Source organism: Protopterus annectens, chromosome 10.part0, assembly GCF_019279795.1.
Source record: "Protopterus annectens isolate FY-2018-M chromosome 10.part0, PAN1.0, whole genome shotgun sequence".
Classification (NCBI taxonomy): domain Eukaryota; kingdom Metazoa; phylum Chordata; order Ceratodontiformes; family Protopteridae; genus Protopterus; species Protopterus annectens.
In genome coordinates, this window is record NC_056744.1 from 566,366,209 (window position 1) to 566,378,393 (window position 12,185).

General features: G+C 45.3%; 1 protein-coding gene across 1 annotated transcript in view; it reads left to right on the top strand.

Moving 5' to 3' along the window:
* The window catches only part of CDC20 (cell division cycle 20), a 710,318-nt gene that overhangs the window by 113,388 nt on the left and 584,745 nt on the right, over window positions 1–12,185 (top strand). The window lies entirely within an intron of this gene.

The following is a 12,185-nucleotide window of genomic DNA, read 5'->3' on the forward strand; positions in this document are numbered from 1 at the left end:
TTCAGAGCTACTTGGGGCCATTGCCCTAGTTTCTTTTGTGCCTGCCATAGATGAAGTACTGATGAAAGATAATTTTGTTGACTGGAGCAGCAGCAAAGCAATCTAAATGTACCTGTTCCACAAGGTAAGTCACAATCTGTGTAAAAGGAGGACTCCATAGTCTGGGTGAATTGTATTTATCCAGCAATTCTCCCCTTGTATTGTCACTTGCTGCAAGTATCTACAGCTAAAATGGCCTGTTAATTTTAAGAGGCAGATCTTTAAAATCTTGTCTAAAGTTTTACTAATGCGAACATCTTTACAGTTTTTTAGGTATTGGTCATTGCTCCCCTTTTGTCCCATTTGAACAAAAGGTTGAGATGTTTGTTCAGCCTTCCCCCATTACTTGTCGCCACTCTCCTTTGACAGACATGCCTGCATGTTTTGAGTTATTCTCTTGGTTGGATCTCCATGTCACTTTATTCTTGTTTCTACAAAATATTTTCTGCATATGTGACCAAAGCACTATAATCTGATATCCTTAAACTGCTTGGCTTCTCTCTAGTCTGTCTTTCTCCCATAGTATGTATCCTATCTGTCTCTGGAATAATCACCTGAAGCTTCCTTGGTTACCATGCCTCGTGTCAAGGTTTGTGCAATACAGAAGCATATACCACCACTGTTCTGCTCCCTACTAGACTGCCATTTTTCTGTCGCACTACCCCTGACATGGCAGTTGGTAGCAGCACCTCCTGATTGTAGGTTTGACCTTCCTATTTGCACTTCCTTAACTACACCTCATATACCTGAAGCCATTCACCTTTTCTATTATTTACCATCTTTAATCTTCAGATTTTTCTCCTTTTTGGCTGCCATGGCCACTGTCTTGTTAAGCCCATTTGCTTTTAGTTTCACATTCTAGTCTCCATAATTTGCAGAGAACCTCTGTTCAGAGTATGCCTGGAAGACCCCATTCTGCGTACAGCTTTGTATTGACCCCTCTAACCTGTTTTAATGTAGTCCATCTCCCGAGCAAACTGGGAATGGGTTCAGAGCTGAGCCCTGATAACCATCTACTCCAACTGGGAAGCTTCCTGCAAGTCTGGACACTGTCCTTGAGTCATTGAGTACTTGTACATGGCCTGCAGTAATTCTACTGTTTCTGGGACTTCATACAATTAGACTGCCCAAATATGCCTTTGAGACCTTGTCATATGCTTTAATAGAGAGGAGTCCAACTGGGCATTTCTAGAGCAATCTGTCCTTTTTCTTTATCAATCTATGGGTTACAGATCCAACTCTATTGCATGTCTCAAACTTACAGATCCAACTCTGGAGCTCCTTCCTCTACCCATAATGCCCCAGCTAGCCTACAGTACCACAAATCTCATTTGACGCCATCTCCAACTCTGATCCTGTCTCAGGAGCCTTTCCCTTGATTAGGTATTTACAAACAGGTGTACTAAATTTTGTACTATCCTTCCCCTGAGTTTTCAGGTCATTTCTGTGCGTTGGCCCTTTCTAACCTCCTTTTTGGTACTCTTGTTGCATACTATTGTACCAGTCCTCTTTTTTTCTTTTCCTACCCTTCATTAGAGTACTTGCTACCAAATTTTACTATACTAAAGTTTTTTTTCTTTTTTTTTTCTCTTGTCTTAATTATGGCAGAGGAAGCAACCAGACTTGTATATATTTTTGTATATAATTTTATAATTTATATATTGTGTTGTATACATTGTATTGTGTTGTAGTATAACAAAATATAAAAACTTCCCTCTTCAGATTACTTACCAGAGCATGAGGCACATATCCTTTATGGAATCTCTTGCAGAGGATACGGTCTTCGTAGGGGAAGAGTTGCAGATCTCTCCCAGATAACCTAATTTGGAGATATTCTAGAGTCTCTAGCAGAAAGGTGGATGCCCTTCAGATAATCCCTACCCAGAGGAGTCTGTATTTCTGGAATCTTTTGGTTTTCCCCTGTCTACATCTTGTGACTCCCCATCAACCTAGTCTCTTCCCAGGCATGGAAGGAACCTTACTCTGTGGAGCAAATACTTTTACTCATGTCTTTAATTGTAATACCGCAACATACAGACAAAAAAAGCACAACTGAAAGACAGACCCCATTAGAGCAAAGGAGTTAATGTTAATGCTATGGTTGTAGAGTAGCCATAAAGAGTTAGCAGACCTCTGTCAGCCCCTTAATATTTGAGGGTGTTGGACAGATTTGGAAAGTGCATATTTTACTTCAGCATCCTTGGCCTTCAGTTCCCTGAATTTAGTGCACTTTACAAGGCTGCAGTGGGACTTGACTAAGGAACTCTCCAAATCCCTCCTTGGGGTCCTGTATGTGGAGGACTATAAAAAATGCAGTTCACAACTGGCTACTTCATTTCCAATGCATCCATGAGGTTAATATCCCATGCTGCAGAGGGTACATCATGGGCTGCCAGTTCAAATGTTTCCATATTGAGACATGCCTGAATGCAGCCAAGTTTGTCCTTCCTGGTCCTCTTTCATAAATACTCCTTTTGATTGTACATTCTTGTTTGGCCCTCCTGTTAGACGCTCTCTCCTGCAGTGGACAGGAAGGAAAGACTGTCTGCAGTAGGGATTTGCTTTTCTACCATTCAATCTCTGCTGGCATCCAAAGGAGCAAGAAAATGTGAGTCTGTAAATCCCAGGGTTCTTCCCAGGTCTTGTGTGGGGACAATTCCTTCAGGGGCAGAGGGGGTAGTTCAGATTGGAAGATGCCATGGCTGAGGAGGCTTGCAAAACCAAGGTTTGAGGTTGCTTTACAGATAGACCCTTTCAGCACTCCTTGAAGGGTTGCCAGATGCCTCTCCTCTGGAGGCAGACTGAGGATGCCTATCCTTTCACCCAGACACCTAGGCTTAAGTTTCATGGGTGCTAAAAATATCCAGATTACTTCATAACATTTTCCAAATTCCTCCAACAAAAAAACTTCCCAATGTCCCACCCAGTCTGAAAGAAGTTGCGGCTTGAGAGATTCAGAAACTGGACAGAATTGGACAGAAATCATCCCACCAGACCAAAGAGGATTCTGAACTTTACTAAAGCGTCTTTAGCCCCAAAGAAGACTGAGACCCGAGACCAATTTGTGAAGAGGGTAAAGTTATAAATGGTTAAGGTTCTGTCCATTCTGCCCTTTTTGCCCAATGATGATGGTATGCACCCTCAACATCACTTGAGCACATATCACATCAAGGTGAACACTTGGTTGGGAGCCAGTCAGTATTCATGCTGAGATCTGCAATTTGGTCTCACCAAAGCCCCCAGGGTGTTTAAAAAAGTGTGTGGCAGTGGTAGCAGCTCGCCTGAGTCTGCAGGGATTCATTTTCCATATTTAGACTGGCTCCTCACTGCCACAAACAGATTATTTGCAACAGTCCAGGAACTTTTCTGCAACTTTGTCACACTAGGTGTTGCACTCTACCTTCAAATCCAAACAAACTCCAGGCTCTATACTGGTTGTAATCGGTGCCCAGTTGAAAACAGTAAGTCAGATTGCTGCTCTGCCTGCCCATCACATAGATGCAATAAGTTCCAGATACAGCAAATCCTTGTTCATCCTGCTTTTCCAGCCAGACTTATCCTTCAGGCTCTAGGTTCAATAGCGGCTGTCATTCTGTTTCTATGGCATGTTTCTATATGCATGTTCTTCAATGGACACTCTGTTCAGTGGTTTATACAATATCCTTCCCAATCAAACTTACTCTGGTATGCAGAAATCTTCACTGGATTCAGATTACTTTTACCTAGGCCGTCCTTTATCTCCAGTGGCCATGGTGACCACACTCCTCCCAATTGGGGTGGGGGGCACTTCTTGCCTTGGACTGTCCAAGGCATATGGTTCCCCCAAGAGACCAATTTGCACAAAGTCCTAGAGATGAAAGTCCTGTTGGTGATGCAGGCCTTCCCAGATGTGTTTGTGGGGAATATCACTATTCAAACCATGTCTGGTATGATCAACAAGGGGAACCAGATCTTGCCCCCTCTGTCAAAGCTGTGTGGCAGTGGGCAATCTCCTCCAACCACTTTCTATTGGCAATGCACATTCCAGGGAGGGAAATACAACATACTAGTGGACAAATTCAGCAGGTCCATTTTTAAGTGGCATCTCCATGAATGGTGAAGACTTTTTGAAGACAACCTTGCTGTGATCTTTTTGCTTCTCTCAAAAAGTACAACAGGTATTTGGGAGGCCCAAAGAGATGCTTTAGTAAACTTTTGGCCCTCTGGTCTCCTTTATGCCCATCCCCATTAGTCTTATCAGAAATCTCATACCAAGGAGCTCTGTTATCCTCATTGCCCCCCCCCCCCCGGTCTGGCCTCAGTGTGGTTCCCTTCTTTGGTCTTATCTTTATCTCCCATGGATACAGGACCCCAGTCCAGATCGCTTTTCTTCCTTCAGGGGATGAAACATTCCAATATTACATGTCTCCTACTGTGACTTTCTCCAGGTCCTTTGTTAGCTAGACAACCCAAGCTTTCTTCCCCTGTTGGATGTGCTTCTTTCTTCTCAAAGCTTCTAGAAGAGTAAATGGAAACTTGAACTTGGGCCCTTAAATTGTTTCTTGTACTGCTCCTGTCAAGTTCTGTAGTTCTTCGCCTCTGGAGAAGCTAGCACCTTCCTGAAAAATAATCATTTGGCAGCCACATCAAATTTTCATTCAGGAGGAAAAGTTGTTCAAAGCTTTGTAAAACAGCATTTCTAGTAATTTACTTCAGCCAGGCTCTCTCAAATCCCTTAACATGTATTTTTTTTTTGCAAAGACTGTTGCTTTACAAACCAACCCATCCTTATCAAAAGTAGCATTTGAATTGAATATAAACTAAACAATCTGCTAGCCTTAATATTTTCAAATGAGGGAGAGTACCTCTACCGTCTTTTAGATGTACATAGACCACTACGCTTTATCTACACAGGACAAAATACTTAAGAAAACTGACCAGTTTCTTGCTGAAAACTGGGATCACCAGTTTCTAAAATTACCTTGGCAAAATGGATTACTGATTTCTCTTGTGTATACTTGGCAAGGCCTTTCCCTGTCAAAGCCTCCTAAGGCTCATTCAACTAGATCCATGGCCACTTCTGCATTTTGGTCTAGAACTTCCTTTTAGATTCTACTTCTAGAAGTAGAGCTGCTTTTGGTTCAGTTTTCCAGAATATCCTTCCATGAGGCCCAACCAAGATCCATGTAGCTGGGGGACTCTATCCCATACTTTGAGAGTATGAAAAGGACGTCTGATTAGTTATGTACTCACCATAACTATATTTTTTTCCCTTTCAATTTTGCACCCTCCTCCCTTCCTGTGGTCTTCTGGAGTGATCTTGTGGATCCTAAGAGTAGGAAGAAGACTGCAAACTTGAGGCTAGCTGGGGCATTATGGGTAGAGGGGGAGCTTAGGAGTTGGATCTATAAATCTGAGATGTCCATAGCATTTTGCAGAAAGAGAAATGTACAAATTTACCCTTATCTGTATGACTACCTCATTCAGGCAGAGTGCAAAGTAAAACTGCTCCAGGACCTCAGCTTTGTCAAAACCCTTCTAACTTCCTTAGGGTTCACCATCAATGAGAAGAAATCAAAGCAAACTCCCAGGAGAGCACTTTCTTGGGTGCACTGCTGGACACAGCCTCCCAAATGGTGTTGCTATCCCCAGAAAAGCAGAGATTCCTGCCTCTACTTTACCCAGTTAGCTTCCAGAAGCTCCTCACAGTGAGGAAGTTCCTGCAAACCTTGTGGTATGTGACATCTTGCATCCTAATTCCTCTGGCCAGGCTTCACATGAGAACTTGTGGTATCTAAAGAACCTTTGGTGTCAGCACTCAGCGTGTGTCGCTGTGTCCCCTGTATAAGGGCAGAGTTTCTCTGGTGGGCAGGTGCCTTCCCTTCATCCTCTGCCTTACCAGGCAGACCACCACTGACCCCTCAGACATTGTTTGAGGCACTCTCCTAGCAGGCAGGTGCACCCAAGGTCTCTGGTATGCCCAGCACCTTCCCTTGCACATGAACCAGAAGGAAATGATGGCAGTACAAAAGGTTCTGACAGTCTTTAAACCCCATCTCAGGCCAGGGGTTCTCCTTATCAAAACAGATAACACCACAGTAATGTGAGACATCAACAAACTGGGAGGGACCCAATCTTGCCCTCTGTGCAGGCTAGCCATGAACCTCTGGCTGACTACCTCTTCCATGGAATTACCCCTAATAGCCCAATACCTACCAGGGATCAACACCCTGGCGGACCACTTAAGCAGAAACTTACTGGACCCCAACTAATGGCAGCTCCATCTTTTTGCACGTCACTAGAGTAGGGAAATCCAGAGGTGGATCTTTGCTTCGAAACTCAACCACCAGCTAAAGAAATTCTGTACTAGGGAGTATCCACACATAGCATGGAAGGTGGATGCCTTCACATTCCCCTGGAACTTTGTCCGTGTACGCATTCCCTCTGCCTCTTATTCCCAAGGTACTGATCAGGATAAGGGAAGGACCAAAGGCCATCCTCATTGCTCCAGCCTGACATCACAGCCTCCCAGGCAGCTTCCCCTGATCAGACCTCAGCAGGGGGGGATGCTGCACCCAGACTTGCAGACAAACTGTCAGCTTGGCGAAATACTGTAAAGGCAAGCAAGGGGCACCTGTTGAGCAAACAGGTCCTAGACATCACAGAGGCCAGAAGTCCCAGCACCAGAGCATCTTGCAGAGAGAAATGGAAAAGATTCTGCTCCTGGAGCCAGTCCAGAGGGGCCAGTTCCTCACCACCTATCTTATCCTGGGCTATCTAGTGGAGTTGCATGATAGTGGCCTCTCATTCTCTTCTGTTAAAATCCACGCCTCAGCCATTTCGCCTCATTTTGATGCAGACCAGCCCCTGTTCTCATCCTTTTGATTAAACAATTCCTCAGAGGGGTTTCAAATATCAGACCTCTCAGGGCACCCATGACAGCCTGAGGCCTGAATTATGTTTTGGAAAGTAACCATCTAATCTTCGTTCATTCCTTACTGATAGGTTCAGTTCCATCTTCAGAACTGAGCCGGTCATATATCGAGCTCTCATCAGCCAAAACCTCAAGCCAAGGTCCTGCCCAGAATGCTGTGCTCCCTGTTATCTCGGATCTCATTTGCCACATTGCTAGAGAGTGGCTAGACACGGCTGTACAGCAAAGTGTTTTTTGAAAGTTTTATACATTGTTCTTTAAAAGTTTTTCAGACAATTTCTACTTTGATTTTCCTACTCTATTTCCCTTTACCTTTAAGGTAATTCATTGCCATCATTAGTAATCCTTTGGGTATCCTTTCCTCTTCGGTACTGTTCTCCACATGTTTGATATGAGAAGGTAGCGCAGGTTTTTAAGCAGTGCAAGGATTGTAGCTGTAAGTTACGACTTTCCGATCGCCATGACTTGTCTTCTGTCTCACCTTACTGCGGATCCCCCGTGTGGGATTTGTAGAAGTTTTTGTACCAGGACTCTTAATGAGAGAGAGAATAAATTAATATTGAAAGGTCTTAAATCTCCTTTGTGTGTGGCTATTTCTGGGTTTGAGAGTTCACCCCCTTCTGTTAAACCCTGTAAGAGGCGGTCTTACTCTTCGAGGTCACTTCCTTCTCCCTCTGGAGATCATAGGGAGTCTACTCATAAGAAGGTGAAATTTATTACTGCTTGGTCACTGCCACCTGTGACCCTGTCAGCTCCAGGCTCTGCACCGCCCCAAATGATTCTGGCTGCAGCCATGTCTTCCTTAACACTGGCATGGGAGTTCCCTGTGCAGACCATTATGGCTCTGACAGTTCTGTCGCAGCCCTTACCAGCACCGTCCATGCAGGTACAGTCCCCTTTGTCACCGTTGGTACAATCCCCTTCAGCTCAGAGTATACTGTCCTCCATGGTGCAGAAATTTTCAGTCAGTATGTTCAGTGCAGTCCTTCTCAGCACGGTCCTTGTTACGGGTTCAGTGCAGTCATTCTCAGCACGGTCCTTGTTACGGGTGCAAACACTTTGGCACCATACCCATCGGGGCAGACTTTTGCCTTTACAGACACCTTCAACTTCTATGGCACTGATGTTGGTGCAGACTACTTCCACACTTTTTTTCTTCGGTGCCAACGTCCTCTGTTCAGGGCTCTGCACCTCTCGAATTAGCAAGGACCAAGTATTCTTCCTTGCTACCATTGGTAGCAAATAGTCTTTTCTAGAAAGGCCAGAATCGCCCTCAGGTCAACCAGGAGCGCCTCTGAGCAATATGTGTTGCGGCTTGTTTACCAGTTGGTTGTGGCCAGAGGTCTCACCCAGAGTCCACGTTCCCTCCTTCAGGTGAATGTATATTGTCTCAAACTCCAACATACACTCCTCCTTCGACTTCCACCAAAGTATTGAAGCCTATTGCCCCGAAAGCAGCTTCCCTTCCTCAGACCCAAATAGTGGATCTCACTTTGGAACCGGAGTAGTCCTTCTGGCCCTCTGTGCACTGGGCATCTGGCTGTTCTCAGTCCAGTGGTTGTGCCATGGGGGAGGGCATTCCTGGTTCCACGCAGATTTTTCCTCTATGGCACCCTCCAGGAATCCTCCCTCAGTTCAGTCCTCGAGACTCCTGATCTGGGGGTTTGCTCGTCTGGGTGGGGTGGTTCCGAGGTTGTCTTGCTCTTGGGTGGGCTAGCCTTCCAAGCCATGGCAAACCCCACATGTGGGAGTCCTCCCTCTCCCTCCCCCTCCCCCTTTGTTACAAGCCACAACCACCAGACACTGGGCACAAGGGCCTCGGGGTTTATCCTCCTCAGGAGACCCCCTCTTTGGAGTCTTCCCCAGAACCTCCCACTGAGGAAATACTCCACAAAGCTTCATGCAAGAGGAAGCACATTGACTCCACTGAGGAGTCGACTGAAGATACGGATTTTGATGACCGGGAAGGGTCCCCATGGTCATCCTCGGAGGTGTCCTTTGACATCCTCTAGATCCTTGGACATAAGGGTGACTAAGTCCTCTAAGCCTTTCTCTGAGGAAGCCGTAGGCCTTTCGTGCCCAGCACCCTACCTCCTGGGTCACCCTGCTGGCCGATGCACTCATTGTCCACGCATGGAAGGCTCCGGACACCCTTGAAGTGATACCAAGTAGACTGCATATCTCCCCCAGCTGAGCACCCACATTGGTCACGAGGTCTTCGGTAGATGCTATGGTGTTGGCGGCTGCAACTAAGAAGGATTAGGCAGAAGAGAACCAAGCTGTCCATCTGCCCAGCAAAGAGTCACTGGTGATGGACTAGGGAAGCATGTGTTTGCTTCGACCTTCACTGCAAGGTCTTTGAACTATTTGGCACACTACCAGGCTTCAGAGGGATCTGATCAACCAGCTCTCTGAAACCTTGGCAGGAGCAGTTTCTGACTAGGCCCATGACAATGTGGTTCTCCAATAGCCACCCTAGAGTCAATTTTCAGTTTTTCCTTGTGTCTTTTTCTTGTGCAACGAAAGGAGTGGCTAGAGTGACTGGTGTGGGTATAGTTACCAGATGTGACTTTGTGGTCTCCTTTAAGGCTTCTTTCATGAGCATCCCCATCGAGGCCGCTTCTTTGTTTGGCCCTAAAGTGAAATATACACTGGAAAGGTGTGAACAGGATGGCAAGACCCTATCTGCCATTTGTGTCTGACACTCCACTCCTCAACAATCCTACGCCAGAAATCACAGGCGTGGGAAAATGTGGCACAGGAAATCACAGGGCTGTTTCCGTGATGCACGTGCAGAGTTCTCCCCTACAGGCAGAGGGGTGACTCCAATAGAAGATTCCCCTTTTGGAGCAGAGGTGGTCCACAAAACCGGGGTTCCAGAGATTCTGTTAATGTTTCACTGTTGCAGTCATCACACTTGGGTTATCTGCCTGCAGGTAGCCCTCAGTTGGCCCAAATACCAGAGTCTTGGGATTTCTGTCTCTGATGCCTGTTCCATGACATCAGGTTGTCGGGGGGGGGGGGGAGGAGGGTATAAAATGCAACAGACGCCATTACATTAGTCTTTCTTGCCACAAAGGAGCCCAAAACAGTTCTAAGTGCCGGTCAGCCACTACCTGAAATTTCGTTAAGTTTCAAACCTGAAGTCTTCTAAAACTAAGTACTTCATTGGGGATCCTTTTTTTCTTGCTCTAACCGATGTCCATCGTCTTGCCTGTGGAAAGCATCACAGATTTTCATTCTTACTGCGACACCTGTTTAGGCCTAGGCCACGAATTCCCACACTGCCGGTTTTGTGCCTTTTTAATGCCTGAACTATTCTTTGTCTGGCTATCTGTCGCTAAATTATTTCACTCTCGTTCTCTGTATTCCAAATGGCTTCGATAAGCCATCAGACTACTGATCTTCCAAAAAAACCTTTAGGATAAAGACCATATAGGTCCAAAACTACCAAAGCTTCTGTTAAGCTAGTCGCTAGTCCATTGATACTCTGTGGTGCCTTCACAGCCCCTGATGCCCGCTTCTACAGATTTGCAGGCCTCTGATACCCATTCTGGGTCTGGTATGCTGCAAGATGCTTAGACTATGGAACCTGCAGATGTCTCTACCTTGGATGGGTCCAGAGCTGCTGTGCAGGCACCAGCTTCTCAGGGTGTATTCTGACCTTCCAATGTTCGTATTAAACCAACTTCGTTTTTGACTAAAACTACTGAGTTTCTCCGGCCCAAAGTTTGCACTATGCCTAGAAAACAGACTTCCAAAGCGCATGCTCAAGCTCACATGCCACAAACAAATGCTTAAAATGGTTTACCTTATTCCTCTAATTGGAGGAAACCAGCCTTTTTCTGCTAAAAACAAAGAATGGAATTTCCTTCTGATTCTACAGACAATGAGTCCGATGACTCTGATCCCTCTCATTACCAGGGCATACCCCGATTCCATTCCCTCTGCCTCCCCTCCAGAGGATTTTTCATTTGGTGAAACCTTGCCTACCTTAAGAGCATTTCTGCTGGGAATGCCAAGACTATCCTCGGTCCAAAAAGACTCCTAATTTTTAGACTTTTTTTCAGCACAGGCCTCTGTCCTGGATATTGTGGATGTCTTCATGGAATCCAGTCCTACTCCTGACACCTTGCCACCAGCTCCTAGAAAACCTGACTGTTACTACAAAGTACCTGACTCAAATTTCTCCAAGAATCCTACTGCGGATACAGAGACAATTTCACAGGGACCTCGAGGCATTAAGGCTACTACAGCAAAAAACCCTACCCCTTTGGACAGCAATTCTAGAGCTTTAGACAGATGCGGTAAGAAGGTATATACCTCTGCAACTCTTACCATCAGGGCTTTGAATTGCCAGTTTCACATTTTGAAGTACCAGCAGCATATGGAACTAAAATGTTACTTCCAGATTTTATAAAAAGTAAAGATTTACAAGAGTTGATGCATTCTGCAAACCAAGTCAGTAAACATACTTTGCAGTATGGGTTTGATGCCTTCGAAGCATCTTGCAAGGCTGCTGTCACTGGGTCTTTACTGAGAAGGCATGCTTGACTGAAGGAACAATTCTTGCCAGACCATGTCAAAGCAAAATTACTAGATGCTCAATTGTTTGGCACAAGAGCAGAAGTTCTTAAAAAAAAAAAAAAAAAAAAAAAAAAAAAAAATTTGGGGTATGCAGAGATCTAAACAATGGAGTGCTCCCACCCTAAAAACGGGGAGTAGTAAGCCACCCCCCTATGGAAAAAGTTCATAATGACACTTCAGTCGTCCTTCCCAGCCATAGTAAAGTACTTTTACCCCTAGGAGGAAAACTTACCCTTCTTGCAAAAAAACTGGATGTCCATTACTCAGGACCAATGGGTTCAAAAGTATCCCAGGGATACAGATTCTACTTCACTCACTGCCAACCCCAAGTGGGTTGGCAAACCTTCCTCCAAACCAGTGGGCAGAGGCTCAAAAACGAGCACTTTCCCTTCTCAATATCAGGGCTATTCTACCTGTTCCAGTAGAACAAAGGGGACAGGATTTTTACTCCAGACTGTTCTTGGTGCCCTGAAAAGAGCTCTTGGCACCCTATCCTGGATCTTTCAATTCTTAACACCTTTCTGGTGGTCCCAAAATTCAAAATGCTTACACTGCAACAGCTCCTTCCTATGCTAGCCAAGGATGCCTGGTTAGTCACCCTAGATTTTTGCACATCTCCATAAGGGAGTCTTGCAGGAAATATCTA